General features: G+C 33.8%; 1 protein-coding gene across 1 annotated transcript in view; it reads right to left on the bottom strand.

Moving 5' to 3' along the window:
• Positions 1–23,135, bottom strand: part of MIPOL1 (mirror-image polydactyly 1) — a 310,557-nt gene that overhangs the window by 141,158 nt on the left and 146,264 nt on the right. The window lies entirely within an intron of this gene.

The following is a 23,135-nucleotide window of genomic DNA, read 5'->3' as shown; positions in this document are numbered from 1 at the left end:
TTGAGTTCAGCAGGTGCTGGGTGGCACCATATGGGTTCTCTAGAAAATTATTTTAGTTTTTTCAAACTTTATTGAAGCTTGTTTTATGGCTTAACATGTAATTTACTTTAGTAAAATTAAACACGCATTTCAAAAGAATGCTGAGTGCAAGTTCTCTCTCTGTGCCTCTCTTTCTCTCTGTGTGTGTGTGTGTGTGTGTGTGTGTGTGTGTGAGAATTAGGTTAATTGCAATGTCCATATCTTCTGTAACCTTTCTGATTTTGATTTGTTTGTACTATCAATTACTGAGAAGGATGTGTTAAAATCTACCACATGATTATTTTCCTTTCTGTTCCATCATTTTTCACTTTATATATTCTGGAGTTACTACTGGGTGCATAGAGATTTAATATTGTTATATCTTCCTGATGCTTATTGGTATTAGATAGCCTTTAATTCTAATAATGCTTCTTGACTTAAAGTCTACTTTGTTTGCTATGAACATAAATACCTCATTTTCTTAAAGAGACACAGAAACAGACTCAAATGGAGAGAACAAACTAGCGGTGACCGGAGGGGCAGTAGGTGGGAAGATGGGTGAAAATAGGTGAAGGGAATTAAAAGTACACTTATTGTGATGAGCACTGAATAATGTATAGAATTGCTGAATCAGTATATTGTTCATCTGAAACTAATATAACACTATTTGTTAACTATACTGGAATTAAAACATAAGAAAAAAATTAACTTTTTTTAAACATCTGCATAAGTTTTTCTTTTTTCATCCTTAGCTTTCAACATTTTTTGCCATTATAATTTAAGATGTATTCTTGTAAGAGTACATAGTTGGGTTTTGTTTTATTATACAGTCTGGCAATTTTTGCTTTTTAATTGGAACATTTAATTCTTTTGATTAAAAATTATCCTTTACAAGTATGTTTGTTATTTCAATCTTGGTTTCTATCTGACCCATGTTTTCTATGTTCCTTTTTCTCTCCTTTATTTTCTTTTATATTATCAATACATTCTATTATACCACCAACCCCCTCTATTAGTTCGTATATATATTTAACATTCTTTTCATGATTTTCTTAGAAATTCTAACTTGCTTTCCTAACTTTTAACCAATGTAAATAGTTAATTTTAGCACTTAGCACTTCTCCAGTAAGTCCACCACACACTTCCAGGCATTACGGTGATTTTTTGCAATGCATTGTAATTACATATATATTTTAATCTCAGAAGACATTATCATTATTGTTTTGAATAGGCTACATTAAGTCAAAATTTTAATATTTGCCAATACATTTATCTTTTTGGTTGCTCTTCATTCTTTCCTACATTTCTGTGTTTGTTTATCACTTTCTCTTTGAAGAATTGCATTTACTATTTCTTTGCATGCACATATACAAGCTACTAATTCTGTTTTTGTTTGTCTGCAATGTGTTTATATTTTTACTTTCCACCTTGAAGGATATTAAACCGAGTATAGAATTCCACATTTGCAATTTTCCCCCCCAGAGCTTTAACAGTGTCATTCTATTCTCTTCTGTCTTCCAGTGCAGCAGTTTTATTGTTGTTCTATGAAAAACTTTTTGTCCTCAGCCTGCTTTTAAGATTTTTCTCCTTATCTCTGAAGTTCATCACTTTTATTATGTTGTGTTTATGTAAGGTTTTGTTTATTTATTGTGCTTGGAGTTCTTACAACTTCCTGAATTTTTGTTTTGCAAGTCTTCCATCAGTTTTGGAAAAATCTTGGCTGTTATCTCTTCAGTTATTGCTCTGTCCCACTGTCTTCCTCATCTCCTTCAGGGACTCCAATTGCACATGTATTGGACTATTTACACGCCACCTGTCTTCTCAGCTATGGTCCCCCCCCAATTCCTTTTTATTTCTGTTTCAATTTGAAAATTTACTGTCAACCTATTATCTAGCTTACCAATCCTATCATCTACTGCTAAACCCATTTTAATAAGTTAGTAATTTTAGATATTGTGTTCTTCAGTTTGGGGATTTCCATTTGATTCTTTATAGAGATTATTTTTTGTGGGTGAAATGCTTAATCTGCTTATCCACTCTCTTCTTCATTTCTACTACCTTTTTGAATATTTTACTAGTTAGTATAAAGTCCTTGCCATTCAACTCCAACATTTGGATTAACTTTGAGTTGGTTTATATCATGTGCATTTTTCTTGGTTTTGGTTATGGGGTCTTATCATTTTGTGTGCCTAAGAATTTAACTGAATGCCTACCATTATACATAAAATAATGGTAGAGATTCCATATATTATTTATTCTGATGATGTAGGCTTACCTATGCCAGACAGATGGAGTAACGCTAATCACTTCAACTTAAACAAGAACTGTGCAGTGTAGATGCCAGTTTGTAGGCTCTGGTTCTCATTAAACAGCTGCAAAGTTCACCCTGTTTTTCAGAGATTTTCTATTTATGTTTTTAATCTTCTAACCTGTGCAGTCCCGGATGTCCTAAAGGTACTACTGGATGTATGCCTGATGCCCCCTCCTCTTAATATCACCACAAAAGATCTGCTGGTTTTCCTATATTCTAGCAATGACCCTCCATCAGTAAAAAGCTGGAATTTTCAGATTTTTGCCTGTAGATAACAAATGCCTACATGATAGAAGTGGCTGCAAAAATCAGCTCTCTCAGTCGTTAATTACCGCTGTCTCAGACACTCTAGTTCTCATTGCCCCAACAGCTCTCTGGTGCCTTTAAATAAATGATTTTTCTTAGTTGTTTAAAACAGATGTGTGTGTGTGTGTGTGTGTGTGTGTGTGTGTGTATAAAGGATTCTGAAGAATAAAAGGTCAAGGCTCAGAAGACAAGACATAGAATACAGACCATAAAAGTAGATGGGAAAAAGAATAGAGAAAGACCTAGATTACCAGACTGTCAAAGAATCAAGTTGAAAAAAGCACATATATATTCTATATAAACCATGTGATTAGCCACAATATGCATGTATGTACATAAATATATGAATGTATACACACATACATATGTTAAATTTGGGATTATCTTCCTTTCTTTAAGAGATAAATAAAAACTAAGATCAGTTTTACTACATGCTACCATAAATGTTTTTAGTCATATGTTATTACAGTGGAATTCCTGTTTTTTTATTTGTTTTACTACCCTTCATTCTTTCTTGGTTCTTTTGGTAAAATAATATATATTTTTTTAACATTTGAAAAAAGTTTTTATTTAAGTTCCAGGTTTATTCCCAAGTTTTTATTTAAATTCCAGTTAGTTAACATATAGTGAAATATTAGTTTCAGGTGTAGAATTCAGTGATTCATCATTTACATACAACACCCAGTGCTCATCACAATAAATACTCTTTAATACAAATTACCCATTTAACCCATCCCCCACCCATTTCCCCTCCAGCAACCCTCAGTTTGTTCTCCATAGTTAAGAGTCTGTTTTATGGTTTGTCTCTCTTTTTTTTTAACCCCTTATGTTCATTTGTATGTTTCTTAAAATTCCACATAAGTGAAATCATATGGTATTTATCTTTTTCTGACTGACTTACTACACTTAGTGGTAAAATAATATTTCAAATATTTTTTGGAAAACCATCTGTATTAGTCCAGGTTCTCCAGAGAAGCAGAACCAATAGGGTTCTAAGAGGTCCCACAATCTGCCATCTGCAAATTGGACACCAGCAAAGCTGATGGTGTAGTTCAGTCTGAACCTGAAGGCCTGAGAACCAGGGGAGTCATTGTTGTAAGTCCCAGCCTGAGTCTGAATGTCTAAGATCTAGAGGAGCTAATAGTGCAAATCCCAGTCCAAGTGGAGGAGAAGAGTGATATCTTAGCTCAAACAGTTAGGCACAGAAGGAATGAATTCTACCTTTCTGCCTTTTGTTCTATTCAGGATCTTAGTGGACTGGATGATGCTCACCCACACTGGGGAGGGCAATCTGCTTACTGAGCTCACAAATTGATATATTAATCTCATCTGAAACACTTGCACAGATGCATCCAGAAATACCGTTTAGCTAAATATCTGGGCAGCGCGTGATTCATTCAAACTGACACATAAAAGTAACCATCACACCATCCTTTCCACTCACAAACTAACTTTAGGGACAGACCTGGATTGTCCTAAGGCAGTCAGTATATTGCATTCCTTTGGCCACATCAATTATTTCAGAAATAAATGAATAAGCATATGACCCCTGTAGTCCAATCCAAGTTAACAAGACCCAATTCCAGAATTTCTCTTTTTGGGAATTTGTTTCTTCCTCTAGAATTCAATTGGGAAACATATCGGCTGAAACTTCTACCTCTGTATAACCTGAAAATGAAGGCAATACATAGAAGAAAGCAAACAAAAATCCAAAGGCAGAACAAAACCTTATGGGTCCTAAGCAAGCCTTTTCTGAAGTTAAAAAGAGATGAACTACATACATACAACAGGATGAATCTCAAAATCATCATGCTGAAATAAGCCAGACATAGAAGAATACATATTGTGTGATTCTATTAACATAACATTCTAGAAAATACTAATAAATTTATAATGACAAAAAGCAGATCAGGGGTTACTAGGACCAGTGGTGGAGAGATGGATAGATTGGAAAAGAGAACAATCTTTTGGTTGGGATGACTGAAATGCTCTTTATCTTCATTACCGTGTGGACACATATCTATCAAAATGCACTGGACTGTATCCCTTTATGGATGCAATTTACTGTATATGTAACTTATACCTCAATAAAGTTGACTGAAATAAAAGTTAACAAATAAAAAGTAATCTCTGGAAGTTAGCCCTATCCTTGGTCTTTCAGTTATGTGAGTAATAAGTTTTATTTTTATTTAAACAATTTGGGGTGTGGTTTTCTTTCGCTTGAAACAAGTAAACCCTACCTGATACAATTATGTTAGATTTACAAGTTTTACTATGGTGAGCAAATGTATTAATACAGTTTTGAAAGACAGTCAATAATAGTTGAACAAAAAGACTTATAGGTGCTTAATGACTCACCTTTCCCTTAAATAAAAAACATGATTCTCCAATAATGCTGATTAACTCAAGTTTTATTTTTAATCCTTTCTAAGAGGAGAGTCCAATATTTCTTAAAGTATTACACTGCTCAGGAATTGTTACTTAATGATTTTCCTGATCACTGATTTAGTATTTTTTTTTGTGTTCACACTTACTTATAATTGGATATAAGATAATATATAATTCTTCAAGTTACATTTTCATACATTTGCATAGTTACAAGCCATATCTTTTACTTTCTCTCTTCTGGTTCAGTTATCTTAATTTTGTTTTTTAAAGATTTTATTTATTTATTCGACAGAGATGGAGACAGCCAGCGAGAGAGGGAACACAAGCAGGGGGAGTGGGAGAGGAAGAAGCAGGCTCATAGCAGAGGAGCCTGATGTGGGGCTCGATCCCATAACGCCGGGATCACGCCCTGAGCCGAAGGCAGATGCTTAACCTCTGTGCCACCCAGGCGCCCCCAGTTATCTTAATTTCTATCTTAAGTCTAATTTTATTTTTTAAAATATCTTTCAGATCTTAAAATTTTCTGCATTTTCCCTTTAAAATTACATGGGAAAATATTAGTTTTAGGAAAATATAAATTTTAAAACACCTAATACTTTAGAATAAAATAAATACATTCCAAACACAAGACTGATAGTTCAAGATTCAAGAAATATACTGTATATGTATTGAGAATCATGGCCTTATAACTAGGGAAAGTGTGCTTGAGTCACATACACACATGAAATTTTCATTAAGGAATTCAAAGTCTTTCATAACACGTAACTATACATGAGTTATGCTGAAACTTAAGTAATGGACATTTATTACTATCTAAAGACAACTGTCCCCAGGACAAAATCAACACACCCAATAGAAATCCTGTATCAAGTTTCATGATTTAAGTTATGCAATTTGGGAATTTCTGGAACAAATGTACTAACAGCACTAAGAATATCTTTTCTCCCTTTTACTTCCTCATCAGTAGTCACAGAAAATGAAAATAGAAGGCTTTAAATAATTCTTTATCTCAGTAGTTTCATCTGACCAAAATAGTCCTTCTGATGTATGTTAAACTATATATAATATAGTATTATAAATCCTTGTATAAATATCTTATTTATTTGCCATATAATTTATGCCACGTAAAATAATTTTACTCCTTGGGGTACCTGTGTGGTGCAGTCAGTTAAGCGCCTGACTCTTGGTTTCCACTCAGGTTGTGATCTCAGGGTCATGAGAATGAGCCCTGTGTTGGTTCCCCACTTAGTGCGGAGTCTGCTTAAGACTCTCTCTCTTCTTCTGCCCCTCCCACCCGTTCTCTCTCTCTCTCAAATAAATAAATCTTAAAAAAAAATAAAAAAATAATTTAACTGCTTTTCCTATGCTTAAAACACTTTAACTGTCTTTTCCTAAATGCTTTCATATTTTAAAAAATTATTACAGCTATTTTCCAAGTTTTCATTATCTTCCAGGTGATACATATTATTATTATTATTATATATAATTGCTTTAGGATACTGTCTGTAGCTGAGCATTATCCACCTAGATGGAAGCATACATCAAAATGATTCAGTTTTTGAGCTGAATATAATTTTTACAGCTTTTGTGTAATAATATTAGCTGACTTTATCTTTCAACAATATAATAGGTATAGTTAATTCCTTCTATCTAGAAAAATGAGATAATTATCAATTTTATTTCAAATCCACTGAGATGATGGTATTAAGACAATGACATTTGTGTAGTCACTAAAAGATATGAAGTATATTGTTAAAATACTATGTATATTTAAAGCTGATAAAAATCAATTACTGCTTTATGTTACTCAATTCCTAACATGGTGATTTGTACTAACTAAGCACTTAATATTTTGACTCAATGATTCTCTGTGATTTATCATGTTAACATCTATCTAAACAACTACCTAAAGAATTAACACTTTCTAAAGAAAATAAGACCTAGAATAGTGGTTTTTAACCTGGGCACACTGATGGGCTTGGGAGGGGAATAAACTTCTTGAAACTGTATGCAAATTTCTGTATATGTGTGTTTTCCTAGGGAGAACATTCAAAATTAGCACTGGCTTCTCAAAAGGGTTTAATGACACAAATAGTTAATATACTAGTTATATGGAGAAATAAAGAACACCAATCTCTTAACAAAAAAGAAATTATCCCTTTTACATATCAAACAGGCTTGACATTAACTATAATCTCATGGAAATGTCCTGCTTTTATAATTAAGAATTTGTTAAAAAAAATGTATCACAGAATATACGACATTTGGCTTCTTTCTAATGTAAGAAACAAGAAGTGTGAAAACAAAAAAAATTGAAACAAATCTGCAAAAAGTGAATTTTATTAAACTAAATTGCCATAGCTGGGAATCTCTCAATTCTGAGAATAAAGTTTATATAACGTGAAGGTGTCATTTGAATATTATGAAATGATAATGTACAAAATATTTAAAAAATCACGTTTATAAATTGGAAACACTGAGCATTAAGTAGTGATAGGTAAGTTGAAACATCAACCTATATTGAAATCATTAAAGATATAACCTACCCTAAAGAGGAAATCACATCTGTCGATTTACAAAAAATGTTTCAAAAACTAAACCCTTTAGAGCAAAAAATGTAAACAATAATTGAGAAATACCTACTAGTGAATAATAAATTAACAAAATAATATAATTATTATGTTAGGCCAAATTCATTTCTCTCCAAAAATGTATCTGAATTTTCATTTTTTCACTGGCTTCAAATTATGAATGAAAACACATTTGTACAAAGTTGAAAAACTTATCCATTTTTTCACCAGTTTTTTCTAGTTAGTGAACAAGAATAACCTATACAAATAAATGCCTTTGTTATAATCTATAGATTATATAAATCATGCATTATCTAATGCACACATGTAAGTATATAAAGAAATAAAATATATAGGAGAAGTAAATGCTTGCAATAGAAAACTGAAGTATACGGTTTAGTATACTTCCATGTATTATAAAAAAAACCCAGCCATCATGAAAGCCTGTGCCATTCTTAGGCCACTTTCAGGCAGATTCTGAAAAGCTGGAAAGTAAACACAGGTGTTTTTAAAACTAGAGCGGCTGTCACGGACAACCACAAACACCCTTAACTCTGATGTTGCAATGCCTCTATCCCGCCTTCTGTTTTTTAAAGCAATCCCCGAAAAGAAAATGTCAAATGTTTCACCTTTCAACACCTCAAAATAAGAGCTTAAAAGTATTGTTTCAGAAATATCTAACAAATAGATATTTTCACTACTTTTTAAGTGTAACCAATGAAATATTAATTACATAAAGTAGAGAGTAGAATTTCTTAAAGAATTAGCACCACTTCCAACCTTACAACCTCTCTTCTACCATGTTTTATGTCAGTTTTTTAGTTTCTGAGAGTAAAGTCTTGTGTTTGACCACATTTAGATAGTTCATTCTTTTATATAAGTTTTATAGAAAGTATCTGATCTATTCCTATAAGGTTTAACACATAAATTAGAAGTGAATAAGAATCTTTTTTTTTAAGTAGTTAAGTACCTTTGGTGACCATGCAAGAAAAGATTTAGACTTAGAAAAATTCAAAGCTTGAAAATATATAACTCTCCCTTAGAAAACTGTGTCCTAATGGATACTTATACAGGAGTAGAAATCATTTACAGAGAAATACAAAAAGCAAAATGATTTCCAAAATGCTACAAACATGGAACTTACATTTAAAAATAGAATAAATTTTCTAATACTAAAATATCATTTAGTCCCTACAATTGTATAATATAGTCCCCCAAAGCAAGGATAACATTCATTAACAATTGATGAACTACTACCTATTGAATATAAAAACCAAAGCGAATGAATTATTTACATTTTATCATAAGCATCAAAAAACAGGTGCTGTTAAGAGAATGGCCAAGTATTTATGAGTTCCCAAATTAATCTCAGAGGTTATTTTGGGAGATTAAGTCCTATCCTCAGAATTCCACATATAATTCCTTTGTTCAGTTCATACAAGAACTGTTCCATAAAGTCATACTTGTGTATTTGACTATTCGTAATAAAACACCAAGAGTTTCTCATTGCTGTACATTTTTAATAAAGAGAAATATCTGCCTTTAATAATACGAAAGTGATAAAAATTAATAGGAGCAAAAATTAAGAGTAAATAATACTTTTTTATCAGTATCTATACTTTTTCAAGAATTTATTCAGATATTTTATAATATTCTCTTGTATTATCTTTTTCAAAATGTAAAGAATATCAGAGCTGCACGATATTTGCTAATCAGAGGCAATCAACTGTAAATGAGAAAAGCAAATAAACTTTCCCATCTTGTTCAGATCCACCCATGCATTGCTTCATCTCACATGCAAAGGACATTATATAGCATTAAGAGACAAAATAATAATCTTAAGTTGTGACATAAACCAACAAAGTAAAGAAATTTAGAATTAAGTTTGACAGTTCCTAACCGAGTCCACTGTACTTTGTTTGGTATTACCACACGTATAGGATGCCTACAGGCACAAAGGAGCAAGGAAAGGGCAGTGTGTCAGCCTTAGAAGTTAATTTCCTTGCTTTTGTTGGTTTATATTACCATCTAATATTACGTAAACAATCCGTTTCTAGGCAATTTATTTTTTCTTCTGCCATGATGAGCTAAGCTCACTTGGACACTAAATATCTTTCAACATATAAAAATCCAGTTTAACAGCAACAGCAACAAAAGCTCATAAAGGAATGCCATTTAAAATAAAATTTATAAAAATATATGATATATAATATTTGCTTAGCTAGAAAGAACATTATCACTCATATTTTACAACCTTTAAAATGTGAAGGTAATTAGCACAACGGAATTTATTAATAAACAAATGGTTTACCTCAGAATACTTAGGGTTTATCAGTAACTCTTACTTGGTCTTTCTAAAAATAAAGTGATCACCTGAAAACTTATGGATCTAGATAAAAATCATCATAAGTGACTAACACAAGTTAGATTCCAGGAACTATTCAGAATATTAAGTGAAGTTTTGGAAAAGGATCTCAGAGTTCAAAGCCAATCATCATAAAATGGGAAAAAATATAGTGGACAAATGTACTTTTCGATCACTGTGATCATGAGTGAATTTCATTATCCTCTAATTTTAGTAAAAACAAATATTCATTCTAGTATTTAAAATGAATAATCTATGTAATAAATTCAATGTTAAAAACTGGCATTCTTAGAAATGACAGTAATGCTTATATATCGTCAGTGTAAAATGTACAAAAATGATTCTGAACTTAAAATATCAACTATAGAAAGGAAGTGAAGAGTTTACTAAATAATCATTTACTCATATAATACTGGAAACAGGATACTGGATTATATTGCAAACACTTCCACGTAATATATAAAACCACACTGTATGATTCTGTGAAATTAAAGAAGTAGAAATATAAGATGATATAATGCCGTTTGGATACAATTATGATTGTGCAAGTTTCAAAGTTAACATTTTATAAAGAAAAGGTTCCAAGTTATCAAAACTCCTAAAGCTGTACTCAGAGTTTTTTCAAGACTATGAAATATATTCTAAAATATATATTTAATAGGACTGTGAGATAATAAAAATATTAATGTTATGCTTTTCATACTGCAATTTAAATACTAAGCGATAAATTATAGAATCTTTTAAAATGTGTATATGAGTCACTAGGCAAGAGTGATTTTTCAAGATGCTTTTTTTTTTTTTGTTTCAGTTAAAATTAAAATCCATGCTGCCTAATCCTTGGAGTCAATTTGTAATTAAGGGGATTTGATGAGAGACCAGGCACTGAATTAATGATAAAATTTAATATCTGTTTTAATGCATCAACATAACAGAAAAACTAACCAACACTGAACAACACAATAAAGTCATTTTGGTATAGAAGGCAAACAACAGCTATGTCAATTTGCGAGTATTCATTTTCTTTAATAAAGTTCTGTAGATGCATTACTAAAAACTATGTGTCTAGAAAAAAACTCATGTCAAGTATGCTACTAGAACAAGGATTTGCTTGGTACAGGAAACTACACTGTTCAATGTAGTTAATTTTATTGAGAATTTTATGTAATCTCTAATGAAGTATTTAACTGCTTTCCATCATCAGGTCTCAAATCAGAAACACTTTTACTTAGTAGCTAAAGTAAATTAACTGTATTTGATAATCTAGAGTTTGTTTTTTAAACATAAATTTTTAGCTTGGAAAGAACATGTAATTTTTAAAAAATCAATCCAAACAAATTTCATACTATATTTTTCAAAGTTTTAGTATACTTCAATTCACAGGAGAATTTAATATGTCCAAGTTATTCCAAATCACTATAAGGTACAAACTTGTGTAGAATCTCGTTATTGGAAATACTAAAAATGAAAAAGGAAACTTTCATTTGGCCAGCATTCCTTATATAGGTGCATCTAGCTTACCCTTAAAATACCAAGAAAGCACTTTAAAAAGACATAAAACTGAAAATGCCACCAAATACTAACATCAAGTTAGTACTGAAATCAAGTAAAAAATGAAACAGAACTAAAATTTAAAACACAGTGGGTAGAAAACAAACATATCATCTTCAGAAACAAAAAATCCAAAGGCCTAAAAAGAGGCTGGGGGAATATTTTGTCCCTATTTTACTTCCAAACACCAAATCTGTCTATGTCAGCAAGTTTTCAAATTCAGTGTAAGACTTTTCAATTCAGAATGCTTTGGGTCAGGCCCAGATTTATTATTTTGTTAACATTCTTTTGATGATTCCAATACATGCCTCTGTCAAGAGCCATTAACCTATACTCATTACCTAACAACAAGTCAAGTGGACCTTTATTGCTTTTAAAGCTACCCAGGATATTGTTTTCAACAATGTATCATGAATAGCTTCTCTTCTACACCAAGCTTGGTCCACTGTAACACCAAAACTCAACAGGCCAGGAAAAAAAAGGGAGGAGATATTGAGGTGAGAGCAGAAGGCAAAGGGGAAAGTAGGACTGAAGGTACTGTTCATGTGACAGAGATAGGAAAGGCCTGGAGGAAATCCTGGGAGCACTGAGTTTCTCACATATTCCATTTCTTTTCAAATCAGTGCTTATTTTGATATTAAAACAATTTCATCCTACTATCCAAATACCTTTCTGGTTTGGTGACAAAGAGAACCGTGGCCAAATTGAAGATAGGATGAGTAGATGTTATCTGGGCAAAGGAGGTAGGGCAATAGGTGATGTGGGCATTTCAGTCAAAGGAAATACCAGTTTCAAAAAGAAGGTGATACAAAGATTTAAAAAGGGTTCCAAGATCTATCTAAAGCCAGCTTACATAATGATATCTGCCTGGTGTGCTTAATATTCAGTCCCCTACTGAAAGTTTATATCACCATTCAAGTATTCATTTTGATTTTTTTTGGCATATTACAAACATATAAGACAGGAGAGCATGCAATGTAATTTTATATGTCTATAACTATGTATCAAAATCAAATCTCACACTCCTAAAATAGTACTGTGAAATTCAAAATTAGAAAAACACTGGCATCCAATGTTAAGAGCAATCAAATTTAAGAATTCACAAGTACTGCATTTGTGGTTTGCCACTGATAATCTCCAGATAATGTACATTTTCCCAAAGAAATTCAGTATTCCTTCCATGTAAGAGGTATGGCTCATTGTTGTTTTATCTGAACTTCATCAATTTTTATTGTGTCTTGGTGAACTTACACAGGCTCTGATGATTTGGCTATACCTGGTACTGGAATCCATAGACCCACCCTTCAGCGTAACTGTGTCTGAATTCAGAGAGCCTGTAATGAATGCTGTCATAGCAATTCCCCATTTGGTATGCAAAGACTGTAAACCTGGTCTAGCTGCCAGTCTTGCGTGTTGTAAGGAAAGGCACTCTCTCAAGGAAAAATGTATTGTTGGAAAACAAAGTCTGGCATGGGAATAGAACACTGTGAGGAATCAGCGCACAATTTCTCTCCACTTCCTTTACTCAGAATTGTGTGTTTTTTAACACTGACTCCGACTTTTCCAACTGGCTGCTTCATAACTTCAGACTGCACATGGCCTACAGCAGACAACCTAGCCCTCAGTCTACCTCAGGATCATTTGGCTCAGCATTCAAAACCAACTGGCCCGTTCCCTCTAAGTTTTCCAATTTCGAATTATTAAATTATTATCTGACTTAGCAATCTTTTTGAACCAGGACGCTACCAGCTAGCTTTAGGTTAGACAGCCACATATCTGACTTCTTAGACAAGGAGAATGATTGAGAAAATGTTAGCGATAATTTCCATTCCTTAAAATAAATCATCCTCAATGTTCCTTTGACATTACATTCTAACCCTTGCACTTTTACTTCAGAAATAAGCTCTTCAAAAAATGATTTATATTTTTTCTGCCTCTAAACTTTCCATTTACTCGGCAGTTTACTAGATTCAAGACCACCACCATAACCACTGAAAATGCAGTGACAAAGCTACTACTGCCCTCTTACTTGCCAAATCAAATGGACACTTTGATCTTATTTGATTTCCCTGTAGCATCTGACACTGTGAACCACTCCTTTCATGGAGTTTTACTCTATTCTGAATTCTCTCATAACACAATCTCTTGGTCATCTTCTTATCTATTTCTTCTCAGTCTCCTCTGTGAACCACTTATTTCTGTGCACCAAGAGCCAAATGTTGGAAATCACTATTGTTCCATTTATTTCACTTCTTCTAAATCTGACCTCTGAGTATTCCCATACACTTCAATAACTTGAACTACAACTTGTACAAGGTCTGGTATCATTCTCTCCCTTCTCAAACTAATTTCTTGCCACTATATTTCTCACTATGTCACTTATGCACCGAGTGACATATTGGTAAATTACTCTACTTTTATTTAAAATACAGTAATAGTAATATAGAGAAAAAAAGAGGCCTGGAATCACTGGCTTCCAGTGGGACATAACCATTCTAATTCAATTTAAATTTGTCAAGACCACAGTTAAAAATAAAAATTATGCCATTCATTAAGCTAGTAACATTAGCATCAAAACTGACACAGCCAGAACAATCTTCAAAAACAAAAACAAAGTGGGAATTTAGAGCCCAGAACTAAACTCTCATATATATGGTCAAATGACTTTGGAGGAGGGTGTCAAGACAATCCAACAGGGAAAGAATTGCCTTTTTTTTTTTTTCAGCAAATGCTACAGAGACAACTGGATATCCACATTTAAAAGAAAGCATTTGAACCCTAACGTATACAATATCTCCAAATTAACTCAAAATTGGTCATAGATGTAAATGTTAGAGCTAAAACTATAAAACCCCTAGAAGAAAACGAAGATGTAAATCTTTGTGATTTTGAGTTAGGTGAAGCCTTCTTAGATCAGAACCAAAAGCACTAGCAACCAAAAGGAAGAAATATAAATTGAATTTAATCAAAATCAAAAGCTTTTGTTTCTTAAAGAACACCATCAAAAAAAGTGAAAAGACAACCCACAGAATTGGAAAACTATTTGCAAATCATATACCTGACAAGGGGCTTGTATACCAAATACATAAAGGAATCTTCTAACTCAACAATGAAAAGACAATAATCCAATTCAAAAATGGGCAAAAGATCTGACAGACATATCTCTAAAAATGTACAAATGGCCAATAGGTATATGAAAACATGGTCAACATCCTTACTCATTAGGGAAATGCAAATTAAAACTACAATGAGATACCACCTCACACCCAATAGGATGGCTACAATAGAAAAGACAAGACAGTCTTGGTGAGGATGTAGAAAATTTATACATGGTTGGTAAGAACGTAAAATGGTGCATCCACTTAAAGAACAGTTTGGCAAAACTTCAAAATGCTAAACACAGAGTTACCATATGACCCAGCAATTCCACTTTTAGGTATGTAACTAAGAAAAATGAAAACATATGTCCAAACAAAAATAGTAATATTTATGAACACAAATGTTCATAGCAACATTATTCATAATAGCCCCAAAGCAGAAACAACCTAAATGTCCATGAGCTAATGAACTGATAATAGTATACAGTGTATCTACACAATGAGTATCATGTATCAATAAAAAGAAATGAAGTAATGATACATGCTATAACATGCATAAACCTTGAAAATATTGTGCCAAGTGAAGAAGTCAGTCACAAATGACCGTATATTTAAAGATTTCATTTACATGAAATATCCAGGATAGACTGATCTATAGAAATAGCAGATTAGTGGTTGCTTAGGAATGGGAGAAGAATGTTGGAAGGAATGGGGAAATGACAGCTAATGTGTGTGAGATGTTACTGGCATGTGTTGAAAATTTTCTAAAATTAGTTTGCAGTGATGGGTGAACAAGTCTGTGAATATACTAAAATAATACACTCTAAAGTGAATTTTATGGTATATGAAGTATGTATCAATAAAGCTATAAAATGCAAACAAAACAAAACTCAGGGACGAAGGACCAAGATAAAGCAAACAAAAATCAAGAAAAAAATGAGGAAAACATATAAACAGACAAATACATAGATTTATTTATATTCACACACACACATCCGCTGAACATATGAAAAAAAAATTCAAACTCACTCTTAACAAAACTCTGACAGTGAAAAACCAAAACAAAACAAAGCAAGACACTCCAGGTCAATTTCATTTATTCACAAGACTAAATTTTGGAGACAGTTCAGATCTGTCTGGGTCTACCAATTATTACTATCCATAATATTGGTTAAGTCAAGTAACCCATATTATTCAGTTTCTTTACCTTTAAAATTAGGAATAATCGTAACACCTATCTCAGAGGGTCACTCTGAGTTTTAAGTACTTTATCATATGTAAAGTATTAGTAACAGTGCCTGGCACTCAGTGAAGGCTACATGAGGGCAGACGATTATAAATATAATTTTTAAAATTCTCAAAAAAACAATGACAAATCAAATCCAAGAGTTTATTCAAGGAAGTGTTCAATATCAAGAACTCAATAAAATTTGTTATATCCACTAATACAAACTTCAAAAGTATTCTAGAAAGAAATTAGTTAAATATGACAAAACAGTATTTATCAAAATCCAATAGAGGTAACGCTCATGACTCTGATGCAGAAAACCAGAACAACTGTCATACTACGTAAACTATAAGAAAAGCTGTATAATGCACAGAGTCATAAATTTTCTAGAGCTCATTAGAGAGCTAAGTTCACAGGGCAACCAATCAGTCTTAATTTCAATGAGGGAGAAGACTCCAAGGAGAAATGGGATGCACAGACTAGCTTACCTTGGGCAGAACCTGGGAGGAACGGCCAGCTATCACAGACAGCCCTAGAAATCCCTGACAAAAGGGGTTTGCACTTACTAGTAGGCTCTTTCCCACACTGCTCCTTTAGGTACACATGGAAATTATCAAGGCCAGAGTAGGAAACCAGAGATAGCTTCCCTAAGTGATACTCACATGCAGTGTATGTAGGAGTAGAGACTGGTTGCTGCTATGGAAGGAACAAACCCCCTCTCACCCACTCCACCTCCTATCTACAACCACACCTTTCTATGGATAGAGCAAAAGCCATCTACAGCTAAAAGAAGAGCAGTGAAGTCCTCGGGACATAGGAAAAACCCACTGCTTGGTAATGGTAGAAGAAAGAACTCTTATTTCTGGGTTAGTGGCAGGAAATAGACCTGCCTCCAGGATCTTATACCAATAACATTAGATAGCTTCTAAAACTTGATAAGGGGCAGGAAGGTCTCTCATATACAATACCACCCAGAGATACAAGTCAGAGTTTGGCTGCCATGGAAAAGAATTCTAAGAAAGCCCCACTCCAAAGCGCGAGCATAAAGGGACTGTCTAAAATTGAAGCAGAGGACTCTCAGTCCTCCAACATCAGACTATAAATGGAATTCTACTGCTGGAAGAAAGGCAGCAATGTAGAGTGAGACACTCTCTCAGGTGTAAGCACATAGGTTCAACTGAAAACTAAGGGTGGAACATGAACACTGAGAAAAATCCTCCAGCATCTGGGCTTCCATCTTGAGCACATGGCAATAGCAACCTGTTACTAGAGCAATTTGAAACCTATGATGCACTGACAGTAACAAAACAACAACAAAAAACAAATCTAGTTCAACTCCTGAGTGGAACAACTCAATGCTCATTCTACTGGCCTGACAGAAAAACTATTGTTTTACTGACAATGTCCAGCATTCAGTAAAAAATCACGAGGCACATGAAAGCAAAAGCAAAACAAAACAAAAATGTAAAGCAACAAAATAATCACAAAACCAGACTCAGAGATGACCCACATATTGGAACTATCAAACTGAGACTATGAAGAAAAAGGGAAAATCCCATGGTAAATGTCAAACTAATTTAGTATGACACAGAATCTATTTCCACTAAAATCAGGTAATAAGACGAGGAGATCCACCATTGTAATTCCTGGTCAAGATTAATTTGGCAAGTCTAGGAACTGTGAGAGGGCCAAGGGGATATTATTAAGTTTTATTTATATATCTTAGCATTTGTTTCACTGGCTATGGTGAGCATGTATAACTTTTTAAGTAACTTCCTATTTGCAATAATTCAAGACACAAAAGAATTTGCAAAGAGTACAGAGTTCCTGCATAGCCTTCATTTAACTTCTCCCAGTAGTAATATCATATATGTACCGAAGTGTATTGTCAAAACCAGGAAACTGACATTGACACAATACTATTAACTCAGCTACAGACCTTATATGAATTTCATCTGTTTTTACATCTTCCCTCCAAGGTATGTAATTTTATGACATTTTAATATTATAAAATCTGACTACAGAGTTGTTACAACACTACACAGAAACTCCCCGTTGGACTTTAATAGTCATACTCAAGCTCTTCCACCTAACTCCAAGAAACCACTGATCTGTTCTCTATCATAATGATTTTGTCACTTTGGGACTGTTATATTATTGGGATCATATAGATACAACCCTTTGATATTGGCTTTTCTCATTCAACATAATGAGAACCACCAAAGGTGTTGCATATATCAGTAAATTTTTCCTTTTTATTGATGAATCATAGTTGATTGTGTGGATGTTGATCCATTGACCTACTAAAGGATATCTAGCTTCTTTCTAGTTTTGGCCAATTACAAATAAAAGTTGCTATGAACATTTCTGTACATCATTTTTGTGAATATAAATTTTCATTTCTCTAGAGTAAGACCCAGGAGTGCAATAGCTGGGTAATATGTTAAATATATTTCTTCTTCTTCTTTTTTTAAGATTTTATTTATTTATTTGAGAGAGAGAGAAAGAGAGTGAGTGTGAGGTCAGGTGGGGCTCAGGAAGGGCAAAGGGAGAAGCAGACTCCCCGCTGAGCAGGGAGTATGACACGGGGCTCGATCCCAGGAGCCTGGATCATGACCTGAGCTAAAGGCAGATGCTTAACCAACTGAGCCACCCGTATTAAATATATCTCTATAAGAAACTGGTAAAGTATTTGCCAAAGCAGCTGTTATCATTTTACATTTCTACCAGTAGTGTGCGAGGGATTGTTTCTGCACATCTCATCAACATTTGGTATTGCGAGTCTTTTTTTATTTAGCCATTCTAATATGTATGACATGGTATCTCATTGTGGTTTTAATGGATACATAAATTCTAAAAGAGAAATTCAATTTTTAGAAGTTTCAAAAAACAATAAAATTAAAGCACAAGCTTTTTGGGTCTTTTGTCAAATATTCTGCTTTGGTAATCCTGAAAAGTGAGTCTAGGAATCTGAATTTAAATGTTCATCCTGTTATTCAAGTACTCTGCTTCTAAAAATCTATCTTGAAGAAATACCACAGAATCTTTAAAAATTTAACTCACACGTATCCTTTCCCAGGAAACTATTAGGAAGTATGCTCCATCAAAATGAAAGAGTAAGACAAGCAGGAGAAAAATGAGATATAGGGAACAGGTGGTCCAACATAGGAGAAACTAAAGGAAGCCACAGAATTACACTGAAGGCAGGTAATGTAAGATGCATAATGTCCTATAGGACAATCAGTTCAGATCCTTAAAAAAAAAGTAATAGTTTTAGGTTACCGGAAATATTTGAATGTATTAACAAGATATTTATATCTAGTAGAGAGTGTGTGGATGTATTAGTGATACACAGTATACAAACAAAGAATTCCAGATTATAATTCTGAGGAAGACAAAATATTAAAAAAAGAAAGGAACTGTGAAGGGTGTGAAGGATGAATTATTTTTATCCTACTTGTAGGCTAACAAATTAGGCTGCAGTTTCGTGCATACTGGCAGAAGACAAGAATTCTGCATCCCAAAGAACTTTACTCAGACATAGCACAAACACTTAAGCTTCATGTTTGTATTGGTGGTCTTTGCTCCCTACTTCCCATGGGGGCAATATGAAAGGGAAAAGTTGGATATTGCACACACAGTGGGACTGCATTATAGCTGAAGAAATTCAAACTCAGGGAAGCCAAATCTTTTATAATATACTGCGAACTTACATGACCTCTGCTTCAGAGGGAGAGGAAACAAATCTGCCTTCTGCTACAGAGGGAGACACTATCTCTATCTTCCAAGACTGTTTGCTAAGCAAATATCCTCCAGAACATATTTCAGAGCAAAGGTCAATTGTGCCTCTGTTCACAAAACACGTAGAAACACAAAACACCCATGAGAGACTTGTCACCCAGTTTATTCAGAGGGTCACAACCAGCATTAGGTTTCAAAAAAAAAAAATTAAACAGAATTTAACATGTCTGAATACAAATATGTCAATAGAGTATGTATTATTTCCTTACATTTTATTCTGCTTTAGTTTTATATTTGTATGTTTGTATACTATCTGGGTCATGACATAAAATACAATTCTTGCAGAGATGTCTGAGGAATACTACATGGTCAGTTATGAATATTATAATAATGTAATACTAAGCACTAATCTAACAGAAAGTTACATCATCATCTTTATAGGAGGGAATCAATTAATAACAAAAAATGACAAAAACTATAAGCTTTTCACTTAGAAATATAGTACAGATACAGAATAAATGGCTGAAAGAGTTGAAAGTTATTTTTTTTTTCCCTGTGGAGCAGAAATCAGAAGAGGTAAGATGAGACACTGCCTTACTTATTAGAATACTTATAGAATCATTTGGCATTTTTTTAAGGGGGTGCAGAGGGGCAGACGGAGAAAGAGAGAGAGTATCTTAAGCAGGCTCCATGCCCAGCACAGAGCCCAATGTAGGGCTAGATCTCACGACCCTGAGATCATGACCTGGACTGAAATTAAGAGTCAGGTGCTTAACGGATTGAGCCACCCAGGTGCCCCTAGAATCATTTGGCTTTGAAAACTATTTGCTTTACTAAAAATAAAAATTTGAAAAATAATCAAATTTTTGTTTGCTAAATATGGTTAAATACTAAACTATACAAAATATTTTAAATATACAGAAATATTTTTCACAGTGGTGTTAGGAATGCAAAGCTACAAGCAACTTAAATATTCAACATTAAGGGAAGAGTTAAAATGATGGTGCATCTGTGCATTGCAAATTATGTAGTAGATTAAGGTAATATTCATACAGTAAGTATCCTGGAAAATGCTTATGAAGTGTTAAGTAGGGAAAGCCAGATACTAAGTCGCATGTGGTATTAATTCCCTTAAGAGTTATTTACTCAGGGGCTACTATGCGTACTTGTAGAAGATTCAGTTAGAGCTGGTTTCAGCTGCCATGCATAGGAACAGCCATACAAATTGTTAACAGTTGGCATCTGTTATGGTTGGTCAGTATCTCCGACTGTCAAATATTTTTAATATCATCAATAGATACAGAAGTGTACATAAAGTAAACAAAAATCCTTGATCATGGAGCAATCATTACTATCGAGAAAATGGACAGTAAATATAATACATAAGTAAAATATATACTTCCTTGGAAGATAAGTACTCTGGCGTAAAAGCAGGGAAGGGGATAGAAAAAACGCTTGTGAAGCCCTCACTGAAAGGGGGCATTTGAACAGACTTGAAGCAGTTACGAAAGTAAGCCATGTGAATATTTGGGGGAGGGGGCGAGTGATGCTTGGGAGTAGGAACAGAAAGTACAAAGGCCTTCAGATGCAAGCATGCCTGGTATGTTTGTGGAACAGCAGGAGAGGAGTATGACTGAAGTGCAGGACGGTGCCAAGGAGGAAACTGAGGGCCAGATCAAGAGGTCCTGTAGGTTTATCCTCTGAGTGAAATGGCAGGCCACTTAAAGGTTCTTAGCAGAGGAGTAATGTGATCTGATTTATATTTTAATAGGATGGTCCCAGAGGCTGTGTTGAGAATAGAGGAGGTAAGGACGGAAATAAGAAACCATTAGTAGGCTTTGCAATAATCTAGGCAAGAGATGAGGGAGGCCTGAAAGGTAGGAGTAGCAGTGGAAATGATGGGAAGTGACTGATTCTTGATATGCACCAAAAGCAGAGCCAAGAGAATTTGTTTACAGATGGAATGTGGAGTGTGAGACAGAAAGAGAAATCAAGGTTAACTCCAGGAGTTTGGCCTAAGCTGCCAGTAAGGTGGAGATCCTCTTTTGAGATAGAACCTGCAGAATGAGCAGGTTTTCAGGGTATGATCATGAGTTTGGTTTTGGGCATATTAAATTGTGGTGTTTCTTTACATCCAAGTTGTGATAGGCAGCCTTTAACATGGCCCCTAATGATCTTTGCCTCCTGGTATTCATGCCCTTGTGGAATTCCTCTCCTTGAGCTTGAGATGGATGAATGACTCGCTTTTTAAAAAATGACTTTTTTTGAACTAATTGTAAATTCACAGGAAGTTAAAGAAAAAGAAAGACATATGCATAGATCCCATGCATCCTGTATCTGACCTCCTCTGATGGTTATTATCTTGTATAATCATAGCATAATACCCAAACCAGGAAACTGACACTGTGGCACAGCCCATGCAGCTTATGTAGACTTCACTAGCTCACATGCACGCGTGTGTGTGTGTGTGTGTGTGTGTGTATGTGTGTTTGGCTCTATGCAATTTTATCACATGTAGATGTAACCACCACCACAAGCAAAGACAAAGAACTGTTCTAACAATACAGGATCCATTGTGCCACCCCATTTTGTAGCCACAACCCTTTGTCCTGGTATAATTTTTTAATCATATTTCTTTTGTTCTAAAAAATGTCTTAGTTTAAAGATAAATTATATGGTTGTCCTACCTAAGACCATATTGGCTTAAAATGGGCTGGTCTTCCCTTAATACAGAATCTATGCGGGCCTGAATTCATCATCTCATAAATATATATCTATGATATAACACNCCCTGTCCTGGTATAATTTTTAATCATATTTCTTTTGTTCTAAAAAATGTCTTAGTTTAAAGATAAATTATATGGTTGTCCTACCTAAGACCATATTAGCTTAAAATGGGCTGGTCTTCCCTTAATACAGAATCTATGCGGGCCTGAATTCATCATCTCATAAATATATATGATATAACATTTAATTTATAAAATCACATCTTCTAATTTAATTGACTCTGAATGTTACTTAACCTCGTTTTAAAGATGTAAAATAATTTGACAAAATCATAGTTTGTTCGTGGTACAGGAAAGACAAGAAAACAAGTGTCTGACATCTATACAAATGTTCTTTCTACTACCACACCATATGGAATAATGTGTCCTACTTTATAGATTGTCCATACATTTTCTCAATTGTACAATATATTTGCTGACATTATCTTACAAATGTAGGAGCCAAAGCTTAGACTTTCCCAATGCTAAATAGCTAATAAATGGGAAAATTCAGGATTTTAAATTCAAAATCTATTACTGCAGTTATTCACTAGAAAATAATCTAAAGCCATACCACACAGACAGTGGAAAGGTTATATCATCTGGGCATATCAAAGATAGTCCATTAACATGGCCAGTATAGACAAATGACTAATAACTCATCTCAATGTATGATTTCATCATAAGAAATTATATTATTTACTACCAAATGTAATTAATAGTGCTTGCTATTTACTCAGTCTCTTTTTAAAAGAGCTTATCCTGCAGTGAACTCTAAATAGCAAAGGAAAAAAATG

This window comes from Ailuropoda melanoleuca, chromosome 20 (genome assembly GCF_002007445.2).
Source record: "Ailuropoda melanoleuca isolate Jingjing chromosome 20, ASM200744v2, whole genome shotgun sequence".
Taxonomy (NCBI): domain Eukaryota; kingdom Metazoa; phylum Chordata; class Mammalia; order Carnivora; family Ursidae; genus Ailuropoda; species Ailuropoda melanoleuca.
This window is presented reverse-complemented; position numbering and strand designations above follow the sequence as displayed.